This window comes from Mustela erminea, chromosome 21 (assembly GCF_009829155.1).
Source record: "Mustela erminea isolate mMusErm1 chromosome 21, mMusErm1.Pri, whole genome shotgun sequence".
Classification (NCBI taxonomy): Eukaryota; Metazoa; Chordata; class Mammalia; order Carnivora; family Mustelidae; genus Mustela; species Mustela erminea.
In genome coordinates this window covers 13,914,820-13,936,365 of record NC_045634.1, presented here as the reverse complement: position 1 = coordinate 13,936,365, position 21,546 = coordinate 13,914,820, and the positions used below count along the sequence as shown (strand labels likewise).

The 21,546-nt window shown below is 38.8% G+C and overlaps 1 long non-coding RNA gene across 1 annotated transcript in view; it reads left to right on the top strand.

Moving 5' to 3' along the window:
* Positions 1–5,878: 5,878 nt before the first annotated feature.
* Positions 5,879–21,546, top strand: part of LOC116581733 — a 124,371-nt gene continuing 108,703 nt past the window's right edge. Inside the window, exon 1 of the long non-coding RNA XR_004282203.1 lies at positions 5,879–5,976. This is a non-coding gene — a long non-coding RNA (uncharacterized LOC116581733). The remainder of the gene's footprint in view (positions 5,977–21,546) is intronic.

The following is a 21,546-nucleotide window of genomic DNA, read 5'->3' as shown; positions in this document are numbered from 1 at the left end:
AATTAGGTTGCCTGAGTTCGAATCCCAACTCCACCACTTACTGACTTGACAAGATTGGTTATGTTCCTTAACCTTTCTCTGCCCCTAGGTTTTCCTCTAAGGATAGTAATACCTTCCTTGTAAGGATACTTTAGGATTTAATGTAATTAGTACCATGTTAGTGTTCTCAGGCTGCCCTAACAGAATCCTCCAGACTTGGTGGCTTATACAGCAGACATTGATCCCAGAAGTCTAAGTTGAATGTGAGGGCTCTCTCCCTGGCTTGCAGGTGGCCATCTTCTGGTTGGGATCTCAGATGGCCCATTTTCTGTGTGCCCACACCCTTGGTATGGATTCTTCTTAGAAGGACACCAGTCTTAATGAATTAGGACTCTATCCTTATGTTCTTATTTAACCTTAATTACCTCTTGAAAGGTCCTATCTCCAAATACAGTCACACTGGGGATTAGGGTTTCAACATATGAATTTTGTGGGGACCCAATTCTGTCCATAACAAGTCATATATACAGTGTCAGCCATATAGTAACTTCACTATAAATACTAGCTCTTATGTGATTGTTTTACTTCCCTCGCAGATGTGTATATGAGTCTTAGTTTCAACAGTTATTGTTTTGGTTGGTTAAAATTCCAGTTTATAAGCAGAGGCACATTTACGTAAGTAAACCCTAATTAATGCATTTAATTAAAGTGACAGTGAATGAAGTTTCATTCCATTGAGATGACTTAAATGCAGACATAGACACTTTACCTATTTTATGTAATGTATTTTATTTTTTCGTTTTTTAATTTAAATTTAATTAATTAACATATAATGTATTATTGATTTCTGAAGTAGAATCAACGATTCATCAGTCTTATATAATACCCAGTGCTCATTACATCATGTGCCCTCCTTAATGTCCCTCACGCAGTTACCCCATCCCTCTACCTCCCTCCTTTCCACCAACCCTCAGCTTGTTTCCTAGGATGAAGGGTCTCCTATGGTTCATCTCCCTCTCGGATTTCATCATAATTTATTTTTTCCTCTCTTCCCCTGTGATCCTATGGTTTGTTTCTTAGCTTCCGAATATAAGTGTCATCATATGATAGCTGACTTTCTCCAATTACTTATTTTGCTTAACGGAATTCCTTCTAGTTCCATTCACATCATTGCAAATGGCAAGATTTCATTTTTTAATGGCTGAGTACTATTCCATTTTTAAACGTGTGTGTGTGTGTGTGTGTGTGTGTGTGTGTACACACACACACAACCCTTATCATCTATCCATTTATCTGTCGGTAGACACTTGCACTCTTTCCATAGTTTGGCTATTGTGGACATTATTGTGGACATTGCTGCTATTAACATTGGGGTGCACATGCCCCTTTGGATCACTATATTTGTATCCTTGAGGTAATTATCCAGTAGTGCATTTGCTGGGTCATATGGTAGCTCTATTTCAACTTTCTGAGGAATATTCATACTATTTTCCGGAGTGGCTGTACCAGCTTGCATTCCCACCAACAGTGTAAGAAGGTTCCCCATTTTCTGCATCCTTGCCAACATATGTCACTTCCTGACTTGTTAATTGTGCCATTGTGACTGGTGTGAGGTAGTATATCTCATTGTGGTTTTGATTTGTATTTCCCTAATGCCAAATGATGTGGAGCATATTTTCATGTGTCTGTTGGGCATTTGGATGTCTTCTTTGGAGAAATGTCTGTTCATGACTTCTGCCCATTTCTTGATTGGATTATTTGTCCTTTGGGTGTTGAGTTTGATAAGTTCTTTATACATTTTGGATACTAGCCATTTATCTGATGTGTCATTTGCAAATATCTTCTCCCATTCTGTAGGTTGTCTTTTGGTTTTATCAACTGTTTCCTTTGCTGTGCAAGAGCTTTTTATCTTGATGGAGTCCAGATAGTTCATATTTGCTTTTGTTTCCCTTGCCTTTGGAGACATGTCTAGCAAGAGGTTGTTGGTGCCAAGGTCACAGAGATTGCTGCCTGTGTTCTCCTCTAGGATTTTGATGAATTCCAGTTTCACATTTAGGTCTTCTGTCCTTTTTGAATCTATTTTTGTGTATGGTATAATAAAATGGTCCAGTTTCATTCTTTTGCATGTGGCTATCCTATTTCCCCAACATCGTTTGTTGAAGAGGCTATCTTTTTTTCCATTGGATATTCTTTCCTGCTTTGTCAAAGATTAGTTGACCATAGAGTTGAGGGTCCATTTCTGGGCTCTCCATCCTGTTCCACAGATCTATATGTCTGTTTTCTGTGCCAGTAAAATACTGTCTTGATTATTTCAGCCTTGTAATAGAGCTTGAGGTCCAGAATTGTAATGCTACCAGCTTTGGTTTTCTTTTTCAACATTCCTCTGGCTATTCGGGGTCTTTTCTAGTTCCATACAAATTTTAGGATCATTTGTTCCAGCTTTGTGAAAAAAGTTGATGAAATTTTGATAGAGATTTCATTGAATGTGTAGTGTAAATTTTTCTAGGTAGCATAGGCATTCTACCAATATTTGTTCTTCCGATCCATGAGGATGAAACATTTGTGATCACCAAACCAGCCCGTCAATGTTAAAATGGATCCTTTAAGTGAAGAGAGAGCCCAAAAGCAACATAGATGAGAAAGGAACAGAGACAATATACAGAAACAGTGACTTTACAGATAATACAATGGCACTAAATTCATGTCTTTCAATAGTCACTCTGAATGTAAATGGGTTAAGTGACCCAATTAAAACACACAGGGTATCAGATTGGATAAAAGAGCAAGACCCATTGATACGCTGTCTGCAAGAGACTCATTTTAGACCCTCCAGATTGAAAGTGAGCAGGGTCAAAATGATTTATCATGCCAATGAACATCAAAAGAAATCCGGGGTGACAATCCTTACATCAGACAAATTAATTTTAAACCAAAGACTGTAATAGGAGATGAGGAAGGATGCTATATCATAATTAAAGGGTCTATCCAACAAGAAGATCTAACAATTGTAAATATTGATGCCCATAACATGGAAACAGCCAATTATATAAGCCAATTGATAAGAAAATTAAAGAAACATATTGATAATAATACAATAATAGTAGGGGACTTTAACACCACCCCCTCACTGAAAGGACAGATCATCTAAGCAGAAGATCAGCAAGGAAACAAAGGCTTTGAATGACACACTGGACCAGATGGACTTCATAGTTATATTCAGAACATTCTGTCCTAAAGCAACAAAATACACATTCCTCTTGAGTATATATGGGACAGTCTCCAGAACAGATCACATTACTGAATCACAAATCAGATCTCAACTGGTACAAAAAGACTGGGATCATTTCCTGCATATTTTTGGACCACAATGCTTTGAAACTTGAACTCAATCACAAGAGGAAAGTTGGAAAGAACTCAAATACATTGAGGCTAAAGAACATCCTATTAAAGATTGAATGGGTCAACCAGGAAATTAAAGAAGAATTTTTAAAAATGATGGAAACAAATGAAAATGAAAACACAACTATTCAAAACCTTTGGGATGCAGCAAAGGTGGTCCTAAGAGGGAAGTATATAGCCATACAGGCCTTTCTCAAGAAATAAGAAATGTCAAATACATAACCTAAACTTATATCTAAAGGAACTGGAGATAGAACAGCATATAGTGCCTAAACCTAGCAGGAGAAGAGAAATAATAAAGACTAGAGCAGAAATCAATGAAATAGTAACCTTTTGGTTACTTTTGGTTACTGTTCTTTTGAACAGAACAGATCAACAAAACAAGAGCTGGTTCTTTGAAAGAATTAATAAGATTGATAAACTCCTGGCCAGACTTATCAAAAAGAAAAAAGAAAGGACCCAAATAAATAAAATCATAAATGCAAGTGGAGAGATCCTTTCCAACACCAACGAAATACAATTATAAGAACATATTATGAGCAACTAGATGCCAACAAATTAGGCGATCTGGAAGAAATGGATGCATTCCTAGAGATGTTTAAATTACTAAAACTGAAACAGGAAGAAATGGAAAACCTGGACAGACCAATAACCAGCAAAGAAATTGAAGCAATCATCAAAACTCTCCCAACAAGAAAGAGTCCAAGGCCTGATAGCTTCTCAGGGGGAATTTTACCAAACATTTACAGAAGAATTAATACCTATTCTTCTGAAGCTGTTTCCAAAAAATAGAAATGGAAGGAAAACTTCTAAACTCTTTCTCTGAGGCCAGCATTACCTTGATCCCAAAACCAAAGACCCCACCAAGAAGGAGAATTACAGACCAATATCCCTGATGAACATGAATACAAAAAGTTTCATGAAAATACTAGCCAATAGGATTCAACAGTACATTAAAATGACTATTCATCAGGACCAAGAGGAATTTATTCTTGGTCTGGAAGGGTGGTTCAACATCCACAAATCAGTCAATGTGATACAACTACATAAATAAGAGAAAGGACAGGAGCCATATGATCCTCTCAATAGATGCAGAAAAAGCATTTGACAAAGTACAGCATCCTTTCCTGATTAAAATCTTTCACACTATAGGGAAAGAGAGAACATACTTCAATATCATAAAAGCCATCTATGAAAAACCCACAGCGAATATCACCCTCAAAGGGGAAAAACTGAGCGCTTTTCCCCCAAGACCAGGAACAGGGCAGGAATGTCCGCTATCACCACTGCTACTCAACATAGTACTACAAGTCCTAGTCTCAGCAATCAGACAACAAAAAGAAATTAAAGGCATCTGAATCTGCAAAGAAGAAGTCAAACTCTCACTCTTTGCAGATGATATGATACTTTATGTGGAAAACCCAGAAGACTCCACTCCAAATCTGCTAGAACTTGTACAGGAATTCAGTAAAGTGTCAGGATATAAAAATCAATGCACAGAAATCAGTTGTATTTCTCTCCACCAACAAGACAGAAGACAGAGAAATTAAGGAGTCAATCCCATTTACAATTACACCCCAAACCATAAAATACCTAGGAATAAACCTACCAAAGAGGCAAAGGATCTGTACTTAGATAACTACAGAACACTCATGAAAGAAATTGAGGAAGACATAAAGATATGTAATGTATTTTAAAAGTCATTCCACTGTAATCATGTAAGAATACATCATTGTCAGCAAACTGTGGTCTGTGGACCAAATCCAGTCTGTGGCTTGCTTCTATACAGCATGTGAATTAAAATTGTTTTTTCCATTTTTAAAGCACAACAAAAGACACAAAAGAAGAATATGTAACTGAGGCCTTCTGTGGCTCACAAAGCTGAAAATATTTACTATTTGGCCCTTTACTAAAAGACTTTGCTGACCTCTGCTCCATGGATGGAGTTTAACCTATAATATATTATATTCATTTTTTTGGTAGTGTGAGCACCTCAAATATATTTCATTTTTTTGGTAATGTGAGCACCTCATCTTTCCTCTATCTTAACCAAAGTCCCTTCCCCCATCCCCTACCCAACCCCCCACCAAGCATTTTCTTTCTATCTTATTAATTTTGGGGAGAAGTAGTCTATAGTCCCTGTCATGTCCCACCAACACCTGAGAAAGATACTGGTACAATTTCACCTTTTCTTGGCTCCTGGGACCCAGTAGTAGCCTCAGAAGTGAAGAAGGATCATTGTGTTACTTTTTCAACTTACTATCTTATTGTTAGGCAGGGCCTATTATTTCTTGTTATTGATGTCTCTCCATCTTTGAAACCTCCCTCTCTTCTTCTTCCTATCTGCCTTGGTCTGGGAAAATAAGGAGAAAAAAGAAATAACTCTTGAATACTACTTTAGCTATAAGATTTCATATGATTCTCTTTATATGTTACCTTCTTTAATTCTTATAGTATGACTTTATGGTCAAATGTTATCATTTCTACTTTACAGATTAAGAAAAGGGTTAATTTGCTTGAATTCAAGCCCAAGTCCTTCCAGCACCAAAATTCAAGGCCTTTCATCAAAGAAACCTGAAAACCTGACTGACTGAAACTGTAAGTAACGTTAGAGTAAACAAACTAAAATGATGGTTTTGTAAATAGTTCCCAGTGTTGAGGTGTTCTAAGACATCTGTTTTGCTTTCTTCCCAGTATTTAGCTATGTTCTAGATGGTTCAGTTGTCTGACAGACAACTTCCAAATTAGTGAGGTGCTGTGATAATACTTTGCTTGTTCAAATATATCCTTGGACATCATTCATTCAGCGAATGTTGACTGTTTTCCAAAAGCAGCTCATATCTGAAAGTATGTGAAAGGATATTTATCGAGAGGCAGATTTACTTGAGCTCTTTTTGAATATTTCTTCTCCTGTGAAGAACAAGTGGGTCTCATTTTTCTATCTTGTCATAGGAAAGGATGGGATTCCAGGTGGAAAGCAGAAATGGGTCAAGAGATTTCCTTCTTGGGTTTGTAGTTCCAAAAGCCTGAGCTCCTTTAGCATCTAGGGTGAACTAGTGAGGTGAAAGTGGAAGACAGCCCCAGCAGCTAAGAGGAAAGAGAGAAGATTCCCTGTTGTGTAGTGGGAAAAGGGGTTAGTAGTGTTTTTGTTTGCACATGTTATTTGAAAGCTCAGGAAAACTAGATGTTTGTTTGTGTGTGAATTTAGAGTTAAGGGCTGACGGCCACACAAAAGGATTCCCTTTGCAACCACATTGATGTTGTAATGGGAATTGGAAAGCACAAAGGAGATGGTGGTGTTTCATCATGCCAGGCAGAAGAGATGGTTGCACCTTGGGGGCCACTCTGAGATGTGAAATGTGTCACTTAAGCAGTGGTGACCTTCTCTGGCATTAATCATGGGGGACTTCGTTCGGAGCAGCACCCACCCCATCAGAGGTTGGAAGAGTCATTTGATTTGAACAGTGGAGAGAACTCTCCTTAGCATGACTTTATGGTCAAATGTTATCATTTCTACTTTACAGATTAAGAAAAGGGTTAAGGGTTTGTATGAGACTTTGGTCCACAAACCCAGACTTACAAGATAGATCATACTGCTTTCATGCTTTTCAGTCAAAGTATTTTGTCTTTGAAACTCCATCTCAGTTATTATTGGGAACCTCTCTCCTTCTCTGGGTTCACAAGAATATGAATATATTTTATGGTATCTAGAAATTTTTTTGTAGTATCCAGAAATTAAGGAAAGGACTCTCTTATCTGTAGGTTACCATGGTGAGATCCAGTCTCCCCTTGGATGGCTACTTTTCTAGTAGTCATCTTAAGAGACTTCTGTTGCTTTTGAGCTCAAAGATACTTTTGTAAATACAGATTTAAGAACTCAAGATTCAACCATAATAACAGGAATACTTCTAAAATTATTATTTATTGGTCTTTATTTTTCCTGTTTATAAACATATAATTGATCAAAGCTGATGATTAGAAAATCCAGAAAAGTACAGAGAGAATAAACATTAACACCTGTGATATGTATTCTTCCAAAAACTCTTCCCCATTTAGATTTTTTCTTAATATGCAGGGGTGATATTCAGAACACGGAACCATCTGCTAAGTTTAGAGGTACCAACAAATCAGAAAAAATGTTCTGGCTGACAATGGAGAAGGATCTTGAACCCCCCCCCTCCAAGCTCTCTTTTCAGACTTTACATCATAACTTCTTTATCTGGAGGAGGTCCAGATTTGCCATATTTGGGGGAAACTATGATTGGGGATGGTGGTGGTGGTTTTGGGTTTGTTGGTGCACTGGCTATTTACCACTGTCTATTTAACTGAAGAGAAGTCCCTTAATAGCATGACAACTGATATGGATATACGGCCATCTGTACCAATATGTACTCTTGGAATTGTTAGCCTGGAATATACTATAATCCCTTATAGTTTGGGTTTATGCCACTTAGCAAAATCTAGTATTTTCCTGTAGCTTAAGTATGGTCCTATAAAGGAGAACTTTGTAACTGCAACTAATCTCTGGTGATGAACTTACAGGCATACCAAGATGATGGATGATTCCATCTCTCCTTACAGTGGCTAGGTGGACATGTGCTACCAGATTCCAGAACCTGTCATCTCCAGCCAAACTTGACTGTTTGCCCTAGTGTGATATAAAAATACTGTCATTTTCTTCATGTGTCATGATGTGAAAAAGGTTGGAAAGAATCACTTTACAACAAGGCTTTCAATGGGAACCTATCTTCTCATTATATGGCTCTAATATGGTTAACTTAATCATAGGCATTATCAGTGGGCTTCATCTTGTTTCTCATTTTTTCAACATTTTATTTTACTTCTAATGGACATACTTAAACACATAGCTAATTATTTTCTTAAAACGAGTTCAAAAGAGGAATTTTGGTATATTGGGTCCTATTTAAGGATACAGAATATCAACTAACCCTAAGTTTCTCGGAGTACCAAAGAATACAGGCTCTAGATCTAGACTACTGGTGTGCGCATCCCTGTTCTATCCCCTCATGAGATGTGTGACTTAATGCCTCTGTGCCTTGGTCTCCTTAGTAAAAATGGGGATAATCATAATATTTATCTCACTTGATTTTCATGAGGATCAGATGAGTTAGGAGTACTTAGAATGACTCCTGGCTCATCATTACCCCTGATTAAATCTCAACTATTTTCTTTAGTAGTTGCAGTTTTTGTTGTTGTATTTTATAGATTTTATTTATTAGAGAAAGCACAAGCAGGGGTTGAGGGGGTAAGGAACAGAGGGAGAGGGAGAAGCAGACACACAGTACCAGCCCCCACCCACATAAGCAGGGAGCCTGATGCCGGCTCAATCCCATGGCCTAGGGATCATGACCTACACCAAAGGCAGACGCCTAACCAACTGAACCACCCAGGTGCCCCTAGTTTTTGTTATTTTAATGTTTGCCAATTTTCTCTCCCCTAGAAACGTAGAAGAGTATCTTTCTCCCATGATCCCAAAGGCACTGGGAATTAAGTTCTTTATAATCTTTGCTATAATATCATAGGTACTTAAAGATCTTCCTTTTAGAAAAATGCACTTGAATCACTTATGAGATTAAATATGAGATTACCAGTCTCTGATAGACATGTTTTGTCTTTTGGTCATTTTCTTTTAGACTGTTTGTCCAGTTCAAAGATATGTTTAAAAATGGGAAGCATTCTGGGAGTCCTAAGCAGCCTATTATGCCATTCTGGGTAAAATAAAAAATAAAAATGACAAAGTAATCGGAGCCTCGTGGACGTGCTCTAGATAGGGAGTTTCGGTTTTACAACCTTGGCTGCCCATTGTAATCACCTGGGAAATTTTAAAAGCTGCTCCTGACTGGGCCACACCCCCCAGAGATGGTAATTTAATTGGTCTGATTTAATTACCTGGCATAGGGATTGTTAAAAGCTCCCCAGGTGATTCTAATGTGCAGCCAAGACTGGTGTAGGTGGGTACTGATTAATTCAGGGTCAGTTGGGTGTGTCTGTGGGTCCCAGGTCTGGAGAGAATGACTTTCATCATCGGCTGACTCTCCAGGCCATCTGAGTCAGTTGCCACCGTGTAAGTTGGCTACAAAGCCTTCTGACTAAGACTGAAAACAAAATACCCAATTCTGCTAGACTTTGCAATATTTTAAAATTTCTGCCCTGGCCAGTTACTTTCACTTTCAAATTTTTCTTTTTCTTAAGAATCAGCCCAAATGTTACACTTGTACTTTGGTGGTAAAAAGATCACTACCTAGCAGATATTTCATGTTCTTGACTATGCTTCTTCTGTGTTGTGTTGCTGTTGATGAAACAAAGAATCACCAAAGGATTAAATGCATACAAAACAGCCTGGATAATAGGCACCCTGTGTACAACAGCTTTGATCTTTTGTCTACTTTGAGAGTAAGCGTCTTGAGATTCAGTATTTAAGAAGAATACTGCCCTTGGACTAAAAACTATAAACTGAATTTGTCCTTCAACTGGGAATATTCAACCACAATGTGTTTTCAAGGAAAGGCTTTAAGAGTAGCTTCAAAGGAGTCAGAAACTTAAGAGAAGGACAAGATGCTGATGCGTTAGGAAAGTCTAGAGTATTTGCTTCTGTGGTTTTGAAGATGTAAATAGAAACAGCTATGGCAGAGAAGTTCTATAATTAGCTTTCATCCTGATTCCAAAAGTTGCTTATTTTGGAGCTATTAATAGTATGTAAAAAACCACTGTTTAAAAACTCTTGGTTTGGATTTTTCTGGTACTTTAATGAAAAAATTAGTATTTTCAAGCTTTGTGGTTTCTCTAAAGTCATGTGCTAAAGAAGTAGAAGTCCTCTCATGCTGAAAGGTTTTTGGGAATGGTGGAAGCTCTGGTAATTTTCTGCTTCCCAGGCATTGTTTTCCCTAAGAGTCAGAACATGAGTCTAAATCAGAAATTAGATAAATTACTGATCTAAACTGTGGGTCTAGTTATAGACAGACACTGGTATTTAGACCAAACAAATGTGCTCTTTAAATACAGTGACCTTACCCAGTTGTTTTTCCAAAACCACAACAGAGAACAATCTTGCTCAGTTAATCATGTCTGCCTGGAGAAACCACCACCTAGAAGGGTGTATTTCAGAATACACTCCACCGCAGGATGAGGCAACCACATCCTCCCCTGAAAGGCAAATCCTCAGTATCTCCCCTCAATCCAAACCACCAGTCAGCATCCAAACCCATCCCTGAGCACACCAAATGTGTTGTTTCATTAATTGATTTTTTTTTTTTTTCAGTTGGGTAAATTCCTTGTAGGTCTGAATCCTATAGGATACAAATTGAATCTGGAGAGATTACTCTGCACCCCCAACTCAATCTTATCTGGGTGCAAAGTAGATCAGGTGGGCATAAGAGACTAAGCTGTGTCCATGATGGAAAGGATGGATATTATGGAATAGTTGAGTTCCCATGTAACGTTTTGCTAAGTTTCAGGGGGAAATAATGTCAAGCAATACTGACTAATAGAATCAAAGAAGTGACTCAAGTCAAGTTACAATTAGGTTACTCTTTACACATCAGAAAAATTAAAAAAAAAAAAAAAGTTCTGGATTAGCCTCTCGGACACAAGATAGGGAAAATGTAGCCCAGTGTGCCCCGTCCTATGCAGAGACAGCAGGGAGCCTTAGAGATACCTCCTACAAATAGTCAAGTAAGATTCATTCTGTGTTCCTTCAAGAATTTGGGACACTGTTTGATAATCACTGTGTGATTTTCTGGGACTTGCTTGAACCCACCCAAAAGGGATTGAAGACTTCCCAGCAGTGGTTCTCAATATTTGTTTCTCAGAATTACATTTAGAGAATTTTTTTTAAATTACCCATACCTGTACCCTATCCCAGAATGTCTGAAACAGAATCCCTGGTGGCATGTATTTCTGATGCACAGCAAAGTGGAGCACCTCTAAATTTAAGCAAATAGAAAGGATCTGGTTTCCCACAAGAAACTAGCTTTTCTAAGGGTTAGAGGACTAAGGATTTTTGAAGACTGGTTTAGATCATCTCAGCAGTCCCTTCAGGGGACCTCAAGTCCTTCGAAGTGTTCTAATGAACAAGATGGTCACAGAAAGGACACCCTTTCATTGTAAGGGGTCTTTGAACATCAAAGAGCTTGTGGACTTGAAAGCAGAATTCTAACCAACTTTTTCTGTAAGAATTAAGTTTGGAGATGACTTTTGTTTGTACTGTTTGTAATTTTATTAAGAAAAGTAGGATAACTCCTTCGATTAATCTAGACAAACTTCTGGTTTTTTATACATATACAGATTATGTAAATATTTTCCTGTTTTCATATTTTTCCATATTATACATCATTCCCAAGAATGTTTCCGTTAGAAATTGTTTGCCAAAATAGTATCAACAATTTATAAATAAATTTTATACAATTTATTTGATGAAAAGGAGTGGATAGGGGAGGATATTAGGTGAATGTTTATTGAGATCTTCATATGTGTTCTTTTAATAATGGATTGGTTATCCATCTTCTCCTTTTGCTGTTGAAAACTGAAGTTCAGATTAAGAGAAATCTCCAACACCATACAGTTAGTAAGTAATAGAGTCAGGATTTAAACTCAAGTCTCCTGATCCCGTAACTCATATTTTCTGAATTGCATTATATGAGGACAATCAATAGAGAGGCAAATGTCCTTTCTTGGTCCTTGAAAAGCTATCATTTAATGATTTGTATCCTGGAGGACTAATTCTGTATTCCCAGTACAGCCATAAAGATTACACAATTGCATATCTAATAAGACTTTTTCATCTTTCCTATTTTCCTATTTTTTATGAAGGAGCTTGTAGACATTTTAAGGACTCTTTAAGGCGGCCCAGTATTTTAAAATATCTACTATCTTCTTAACCAACTAAGAAATAAGACAAGAGAGTAAGGTAGATGAGAGCCCAATTATTATCTCTATTATGGACCAACTTTAGACTGAAGGCTGTGGCTTAAATCTGAAGGAAAGTGGGCTTCCTAAAATTGAATCCCAGTTTTGTTTTTTTTTTTTTAAAGATTTTTTTTTTATTTTATTTGACAGACAGAGATCACAAGTAGGCAGAGAGGCAGGCAGAGAGAGAGGAAGGGAAGCAGGCTCCCTGCTGAGCAGAGAGCCCGATGCGGGCCTCGATCCCAGGACCCTGAGATCATGACCTGAGCCGAAGGCAGCGGCTTAACCCACTGAGCCACCCAGGCACCCTTGAATCCCAGTTTTAAACAGACATCTCTATCCAGGCACAGGCAGTTCCCATAACACTGGAAGCTTGACAGACCAGAGACACATGTCTGCCTTCTCTAGCCAAGCTTGCGGTTAAGAGAGAATGAACAGGAAAAGTCTAGATCTCTCCAAAGTTGCCTATCAGAGCAGTTACTCTACAAGCACTAGAGAAACTCTAGCATTGTTATAACAGTAGATCTTCCTGCACATGGGAAGAGCAAAAAACAGAAACCAAAAACACCAGAAGTGAAGAAAAAGTGCTTCTCCTGGACAGAAGACAAGGCTGGAAGTTTTTCATATGCTTAAGATAAATGTGTAAGGACACAACTAAAGTTAAATTTTATTCTCTGAGTTTAAGGAAGAAACAAAAGGTGACCAAAATTCCCACATTTCCAGTCCACCTCACTAAAGAGGGAAAGTGAAAATGTTGAGGTGGAAAATCATTTAATATCAGTGTTCCTCATATACACCAGTAGAGCAAATATTGAAATTAAGGGTTTGAAATAATAGCATTCAGTGTCAGAGAAGTTAATAATTGGGATATTTTTACTATCCTTAAAAAAAAAAAAAAATCCCATGATTGCTTCTTGTTTCCTTCATCTCTTTTGTTAAACTTACTTTAAATTAAGATATCTTTGAAGAAACATACTTCACAACAGAAACTGAAATTCCTTTTCACTCTAAACCCTCAGTTGTGTATGAAGATGGAGACCCAGGGGAATGGACAGCATTGTCTACTTAGCTTTGGATGTTCTTTTGATTCTTCTTTGGTATGTGTGAAGGAAGTAGTTCCCCCATTTAATATTTATGAGCATGTGGAGTATTATTTGATCAGGGGACAGTCCACTTACACCAGGACATAAAAAGTTAATTCATAATTAATATACACTTAATTTGTTAATTAAACTTAATTTCTAACAACATCTTTACTCTTCATGAGTTTTTAGCTTACACTTTAAGAAATGATGTATAATGTTAGGGTAGATTTCTGACTAAATTAGGCCAACTTCCCTGCCTCATCCTCCTAAAAATTTTCTATCAGTGTCCCTAAATTTGAGCCAATATTTATCTGATGTAACATGCCAAAAGTTATAGAATTACTAGAGCCAGAAGCCACTAGGTCCAATGCCCTCATTTTATAGATAAAAAAAAAAAAAAAAAAACCCACCTTGAACTTAAACAGATTAAATGATGTGACAAAGATTGTGAAATAACTTATTGAGTAGAGCTGAAGCTAAATTCTTCTAACCCCTGAAAGGAGTTTTCAACAGGAGTTGCCTTATTTTCCAGTTTATTTCTCTACTACTAATTCCTAGAAAGAAAAAAAATTTTTTTTACCCTTAGGATATTTCTCAATCCTTGCAGCATTGTTTAGTTTGATTGTACAGTTTTTTTTTTTAAATTTTTAAAACATCTAGTGTGATACTATAGAAGGATGGGAATGGTTTTTATTGCTTTGATTGCTGTTTTTATAGCCACATACACAGAGATCACATGATATCAAAAATCTTACAAAGCATGTGGTTTAGCTCCCTCCGGCTCTAATTTTAGTCCACAATTCTAACTTCACGAAAGATATGCATGAAGCACTTTCCATTCGTTGAATGTCTCACTGCTTGCATTTGTTTTCCCAGACTTGCTATTTCATTTGGATTTCACTCTCATTACCGCATTTTGTGGGGGTCCCTTTGCCATTTCCAAAGGTACACGTCAGATTGGGAAATCAGCTCGGGTTGCAGAGCTGGGTATGGGTATGTTTATTTACTGTTCTTTGGTAAAAAAGCTAAAATGCTCCGGCCTGTTTATTCCATTAGAAGATGTTTAAGTGCATGTTCTAAATAAGAAGGGCCTTGTTTTCCACTTGGCTTCAGGTAACTTTGAAATCCCTGGGGGTGATCACGTCTGTTCTTAGAGGTTCTCTTTGCAGTCTGATCATGTAAAACGAATCTGCTTCTTCTCCAGCTGCACTTGGAAGTCTCTCCTTTCTCTTTTTTTTACACTTGATTTAAAAAACCTGCTGCTCCAGATCAGAAGAAAAACACTACTCTCCTAGCCAAAGATTTTTGCAAGTTTACCTTTCAAAATTTGAAATCAGGTTTCGTCCATCTCAGCAATGATTTCCATCAATATTAGGCGGCCACTCTACTTTTGCAACATATAAACCCATGAATAAGGGTACCATGTTTAGAAATATCTTGATGCAAAACGCAACCTGACATAGCATATGTCAGTGCAGTGGGAAACCACCAGCTCCAAAAGAAATGAGCCTGATTTTCTGACCCACTGGTGTGAGAAGTGGACTTGGATGAACTGTGAAAGAAGCCATCAGAGGAAAGGGATGTTTTGATAATCCTACCCTGCCCAGGAGCACATCTGCTTTGATATGAGAGCACAGAGGAGTGCTGGAAATGGACCGTCAGTTTCCCACCGTTCCTCATGCCTATGGCACTAATGCCCTATGTACAAAGAGAGAGGAGGCTCAGTCAACAACCTCCAAGCTCGGGGTGCCTGGGTGGCTCAGTGGGTTAAGCCTCTGCCTTTGGCTCAGGTCATGATCTCAGGGCCCTGGGATGGAGCCCCACATCAGGCTTTCTGCTCAGCAAGGAGCCTGCTTGCCCCTTTCTCTCTGCCTCTCTGCCTACTTGTGATCTTTCTCTCTGTCAAATAAATAAATAAAATCTTTAAAAACAACAACAAAAACAACCTCCAAGCTCTCAGGTCAAGGAGAAGTTGGAGTCATCATCTGGGATCCAGCTCTGCTCCAGCTTAAAAAAATCACATAATTGAAGTAAAATTACATTGTTAACATTGAATTACTGATTCATTCCTCCCTTCCACGTATATGGTCCCAGCCTTGCAATCTGAATTGGCAATGTAAAGGCACTTCCTTCCCTTCTTCCTTCTTTTTCTTTCTTTCTTTTCTCTTTTCTCTCCCTCCCTCTCTCTCCTTTTTTTTTCTTTTTTTGGTCTTTTCACAACCTTCATCCAAAAATAAACAGAGTGGAATTTTTCAGGAACTGCTAGGGAGCCAAAATGTATGCTAGATGCATTAGGTTTATGTCGGATCTAGGATCTAAGGGAAACAAGAAATCCAGGAAAAGTTTCAAAATCAGACTGAGTCTAAGAGGAAGCAGTCTTTGGCTTGGTGCCTTAATGGACAGCAGGAATGATGCAAAGAGGATTATAAGTCACTCATTCCCCAATTAGATCTCATTTTCCCTGACGGCACAATAAAACCATGTCTCCACACAGCAGTAAAATTCATATTCCACTGATCAGTCAAGTTCTTTATTGCTGATTAGGTTTCCTGAATAAAGAAAGTTCAGTAGTAGCCATAATGAAAAAGCTTCAAGCGTGATGAATGGTGAGAGTTGAGCCTCGCTTAATAGTTCTATTTCGGTGAAGGTCTTCAAGACTGTTGCCAAATTGAACTTGAAATAGAGTTTCAGCATATGCACCCTGGCCATTTTTGCAGAACAACGAGCTATTGGACCCAAAGCTCCACGGACAGAGCGGAGTCACGTGGGAAGGTCACCGGCAGCGTGGCATGTGAGAACAGACGACGGGCCAGTGCTGTGGCCCTGATCTGTCCAGAACCATTCACATCATCCTGTGGTGGAGAGAGTTTCCCTCTCATGAGAGTGGGGAGTTGAACTGGAGTTCTCTGGGTAAAACTGCTATGGCCGTAGGAAGAAGACAAAGCAAATGTTCTAATTCCGTGGAATCTGGCTTCCCTCCTGAGGACACTTCAGCCAAGGCAACAAAAACCAAAATAGAATAGGAGAAAGGAGTGTTTTGGGTGCAACCTCTCATTACACGTCCCTCCCCTTCTCACTGCCAACAGGTCCCTAGGTTTTGCCAATCTCATGACTGTGGTGTCACAGAGGCTAGGCGAGAAAGACATTAGACCAGTTACCTTCTGCTTAGACCCATAATAGTTCTCTCCTGCAAACAAGAGGTGGGGTAAGAAGTTTATTAGGAAAGCAAAGGTACAAGACCCACAAGAATTGAATGTTAGATTTCTTCAAGCTCCTCAGCTTAGTGTCATGGACAAAGCTATGTTTCCACAAAGAAATTCCTGAAATTCCCAAGCTTCAGATATTTGCTTATGGTGTGTTTATCAGAAGATGAGGTAACCCTGTCCCTCCAGAACTATATTTGTTCACGCGGAATGGGGAGGACCCTTGGCGGTCCTGCAAGTAAGCATCGAGACAGCAGGGATTCTTGTCACTTTTAGAAAACGGACTTGGAATCCCATTCCTAGAATATTAGCCAGCTATAAGATGAAAACTACCCACATATAGGGACTGCTGGGCCAAGAGGGACTGAGGAGACATGCCAACCAGGTTCTGCATGCTGTGCAGAGAGGGGGGCACCCCAGGGAGCATGCCACAGGTGTGAGAGCAGCCAAGCCATACGCAGATGCGTAGACAAAGCTCTTTCCTGGTCCTGCCCAGCTTCCTCTATGAAATCTCCTCTCGTGCTCTCTCTCTCAGTACAAAATCCCCAGATGCCAGTTCCAAGGAAATCTGCTTCCCCTATCACCAGGACCCCCCTGACAACTACTCTCCCCTCCTTTTTCATTAGAAAATGTTCCAGAGATCCTCTGCCAGTTACATGTTCATGTGATAAAAATACTTTGCCCATGAGAATGTGAAAAATAATCTTTAATCCTCCAGTCAGCGGATGTTTGTATCCTAAAGGACATCTGGTGTTCAACTCAAGAGGAATTCTCTTTCGTAACTCATGAGGGTGGTAACCGTGGCACTTTGGGTTTAATGGCACCAGAGTCTCCCTCCCATTTACCCAAACTCTTGTAGGGACTGAAACATAATAAAGTAAACCAACTTTATTTATCTCATTTAATCTTCATAAAATGGTGAGGTAGGCTTTGTTATTTTTATAGTAAACTGAAATTCAGAGCGGCTGACTCACCCAGAGCTCAGTAACTACGTTCCAAATACACAACATGTTTTTGTACTCTGTCACAACATAATTTTTAATATGTCTACACAGGAGTTATTAATCTTTAGAAGTAAACGAAATGTGTATTTCCAACAGTATGATGTTAGAACGTAAGACTCCTAAAATAGCAGGTGCTTTTAAGCTTTTAAGCTAGAAAGACCTGAGCATGAATCCCAGCTAATCCATTCTGAGACTAAGGGAAAGGCCTTCAAATGTCCTGAGTATCATTCTTATCTGTCCAGTGAAGGGTAGTGGATGTTTAAATGAACTAGTGTATTTAAAAATTTGGTACCAGTACACATAATCTTTACTTAATGTCTCATACTTTTGAGAAGTGGAGAAGTATCCCATCTTTAAAAAATCATCCTTAGATATCAGAAATTTTTTTTTTTTTAAAAAGGGTGTTCGCAGTTACTATTATAAGGGCCCGCTTTTTCCATCTTCATTTAAGAATATGTGCCAAATATATCAGAGTAATATTTGAAATTCCTCTTGGAAATCTATAAAACACAAGGCTAGTGTTAAAGGAATAAATGAATTGCTCTATAACTGAGAATGTTCTCCCAAATAAGGAAGGTAATTGTATCCAGTATTCAAATACAGTTGAAATCAAGAGGCGATGGAAAAGAAATGCCAAGGCCTTTCAGCTGACCTGGAGTCTTACCTTTCAGTGATGGAAAAATGGACCTAAAATGTTTCTTGCTTTTGGTGGTTCCCCACAGGTGGCATCAATTTATATAATTGTCTGATACATATAACTTCAGAGCAATTAATAAAAGTCACCACCTGATGGGCTCAACTATTTACTTTAAGATCATAATTCCCTTGCAGAAACTTCATAAATTTAGAATCCATCCCAGTGAGGACATATTTTTAAGCTTCTCCTATACTTAACAATTTTTGCTGGACATTAAAGAAGGTACAAGAGTGACTAACTTCTGGTCACTTCAGGGAATTAACATGTGATGGGAAAGTTAGCCTAGCAATATATTTTCTCAACAAGGTTGGAGATCTAGCCAGGAAAAAAATCCTCCTTATAAAGCAGTAAATAATAAAATTCACAAGAGATTCCTGCTCTTCCCTTTGAATGTCAATTAATCAACAGTTGTGCGAAAATGCCTGTTCATGTCCCCGCTTTTTTTTTTTTTAAATACATAGACCAAAATTCCGGAAAGTGCACCAACCTGGAATGGGTGATATGAACAAAGTGGTAGGGGAGGATAGAAGCTTTGGTTCTGCTTGAGGCACTCAGAAAAGGCTTTGGAGAGAATAACGCGTGGAGACGTCAAGAATATACAGAGAATGGGAGGAAAGTGTAATTCAGAGACATCGAAAACAGAGAAAATGTGAGCAACACAGACATGAAAATGTGAGCAACACAGTCACAGCAAACACTCTGGTTTCACTAGAGCATGAAGCACATGGTCACCAGACAATACAGAGTATTATCTCCCCTACCTCAGAGATGCCAATGTCCTAATACCTAGAAGCTATGAGAATGGCATGGTTTGTGGCAAAGGGGAATTAAGGTTGCTAATCCACCGACCTTAATGCAGGGAGATCCTCAGGCATTGTCTGGGTGGACTCATCTACTCAAAAGGATCTTACAAGGGGAGGAGGGATGAAGACCTCAGAAGGATGCGCTGTGAGAGGAGCAGGACCTGCACTGCTGCCTTTGAAGACAGAGGAAGCTGCTACAACCCAAGAGATGCAGGAAGCCTCTAGAAGCTGGGCTCTGTCTCCAGCCCTCAGAATTTAATGCAGTTCTGAAGGCACCTTGAGTTTAGCCCTATGTGACCCACACCACGCTTCTGAACCCCCAAACTGCAAAAGAAGAAATTTGTGTGGAAGCCACTGAGTTTGTGGGGCTTGGGTACAGCTTCAGTAGGAAACTCATCCAGAGGGGAGACGTGGAAACATGGACAGGGGTCAGGCTGAAGAGCTTCATTGCCTCCCAGAGATAGGTGGCCTCTGCTCTAGGAATGAAACGCCACCAAGAGAGGATCCTATGATCAGTTCTTTGCTTTGGAAAGCTGAATTTGGAAGCAGTATTGAGGGGACAAGGGAGCGGAGGTGGGTCAGAGGAAGGGAGACCGTTTGGGGGCATTGCAAGAACAGGATGCTGAGTTAGGGCCGTGAATGTGGAGATGGAAATAGATGGCAAGGAGTCATAGTAATCCAGGACACTGAATCAGTGCCACAGAGCTAGTGTCACAGATCCAGGGGGGGAAGTAAAGTCTTGGTAGCCAGTTTGGTGGCTGGTTTAAGGTTATTTCTCAAAGTTCAGAAACTGAATTAAGGGAACCAGTTAGAGTCCCCCTCTTCAGGTTTTATCATTGATAGCTTTTACGTGATATTTTATATTTATTTGTTGCCATTTTGTTTCATGTCTTCCAAGAGGAAAAATCACATGGCGGGGGGGCATGTTAAGAAATAATTGGTTTATAAGTGACTTTTAATCTCACAAAACAAACTGAGGGTTGCTGGGGGGAAGGGGGTTGGGAGGGGGGGGTGGGGTTATGGACATTGGGAAGGGTATGTGCTTTGGTGAGTGCTGTGAAGTGTGTAAACCTGGCAATTCACAGACCTGTACCCCTGGGGATAAAAATTTATGTTTATAAAAAATTTAAAAATTAAAAAAAAAAAAAAGAAATAAGGGTTTAACAGGCAGTTCTGTGTGACTGAGCCCTGGGGTGGAAAAATCCCAGCAGAGGACTGGTGCAGACAAGAGTTTTTTCCCAGTGTAACCACCTTCTCAGGCACATCCCACCCGGATTTGTGTCAATGCAGGGATACATCTCGTCTATCTGAATACACTCAGTTCCATCAAGGAATTTGGGAATAAGTAAATGACATATGGTACATTATTTCTATTCATTCCCTCATCCAAACATAAAATAATCATCATCATCACTAAAGATCAGGACTTGAGTTCGTCTGTCCCTACCCTGCAGGTAGGACCAGGGCATCAGTCTGAAGCAGCAGACTGATGGAACAGAGCGTGCACTGGGTACAGTGGAAACACAAATCAAATTAAGACCAGCAAATCAGCAAAGGCTTTTCAGAGAAGTTTTGAGAGTTATCAAGGCACTACCAAGATGATAAGGGAAGACTATCAGAAGGTAGGACATCAGCAGAGAGAGGAAGAGTAAAATATATATGTATTTATTTCTCCACTCTTAACTCTGTCTAGAGAAACAGAACCAATAGGATAGAAAGAGATAGCAAAAAGCATTCTTTTTTTCCCCCAGCTTTAGTGAAGTATATATAATTGACTTGTACAATTATAAGGTATTTCACCCATCTATTAAATAAATATCTATATTTATCTTTGTGTATGAGAACATTTAAGTTTCACTTTCTTACCAAATTTGAATGATATAATGCACTGTGAGCAACTATATTTACCATATTTTAGATCAGCTTCTCAGACCTTATTCACCTGATAGCTGAAAATTTGTACCTTCTTATGCACCTCTCCCTTTCCCCCATCTTCCTGCTCCTGAAAACCACTTTTCTACTATTTATGATTTTGACTTTTTTTTTTTTTTAAGATTTTATGCTAAAGTGATACCATGCCGTATTTATCTTTCTCTGTTTGGTTTATTTCATTTAGCATAATACTCTCAATGTCTATCTGTGTTGACACAAATGTCAGGATTTCCTTCTTCCTTGTGGCTGAATGGCACTCCATTGTATGTGTCTACCAGATTATCTTTATCCATTCATCCATTGACAGACGTTGAGGTTGTTTCCATGTCTTGGCTACTGTGAATAATGCTGAAATTAACACAGAAGTGCATATATCTCTTTGATATCCTATTCATACTTCCTTTGGATATATTCCCAGAAAAAAAGATGACTGAATTACATGGTAGTTCTATATTTTTTTTTTTTTTTTTTGGAGGAGTTACCATACTGTTTTCCATAGTGGCTGTACCACCAACAATG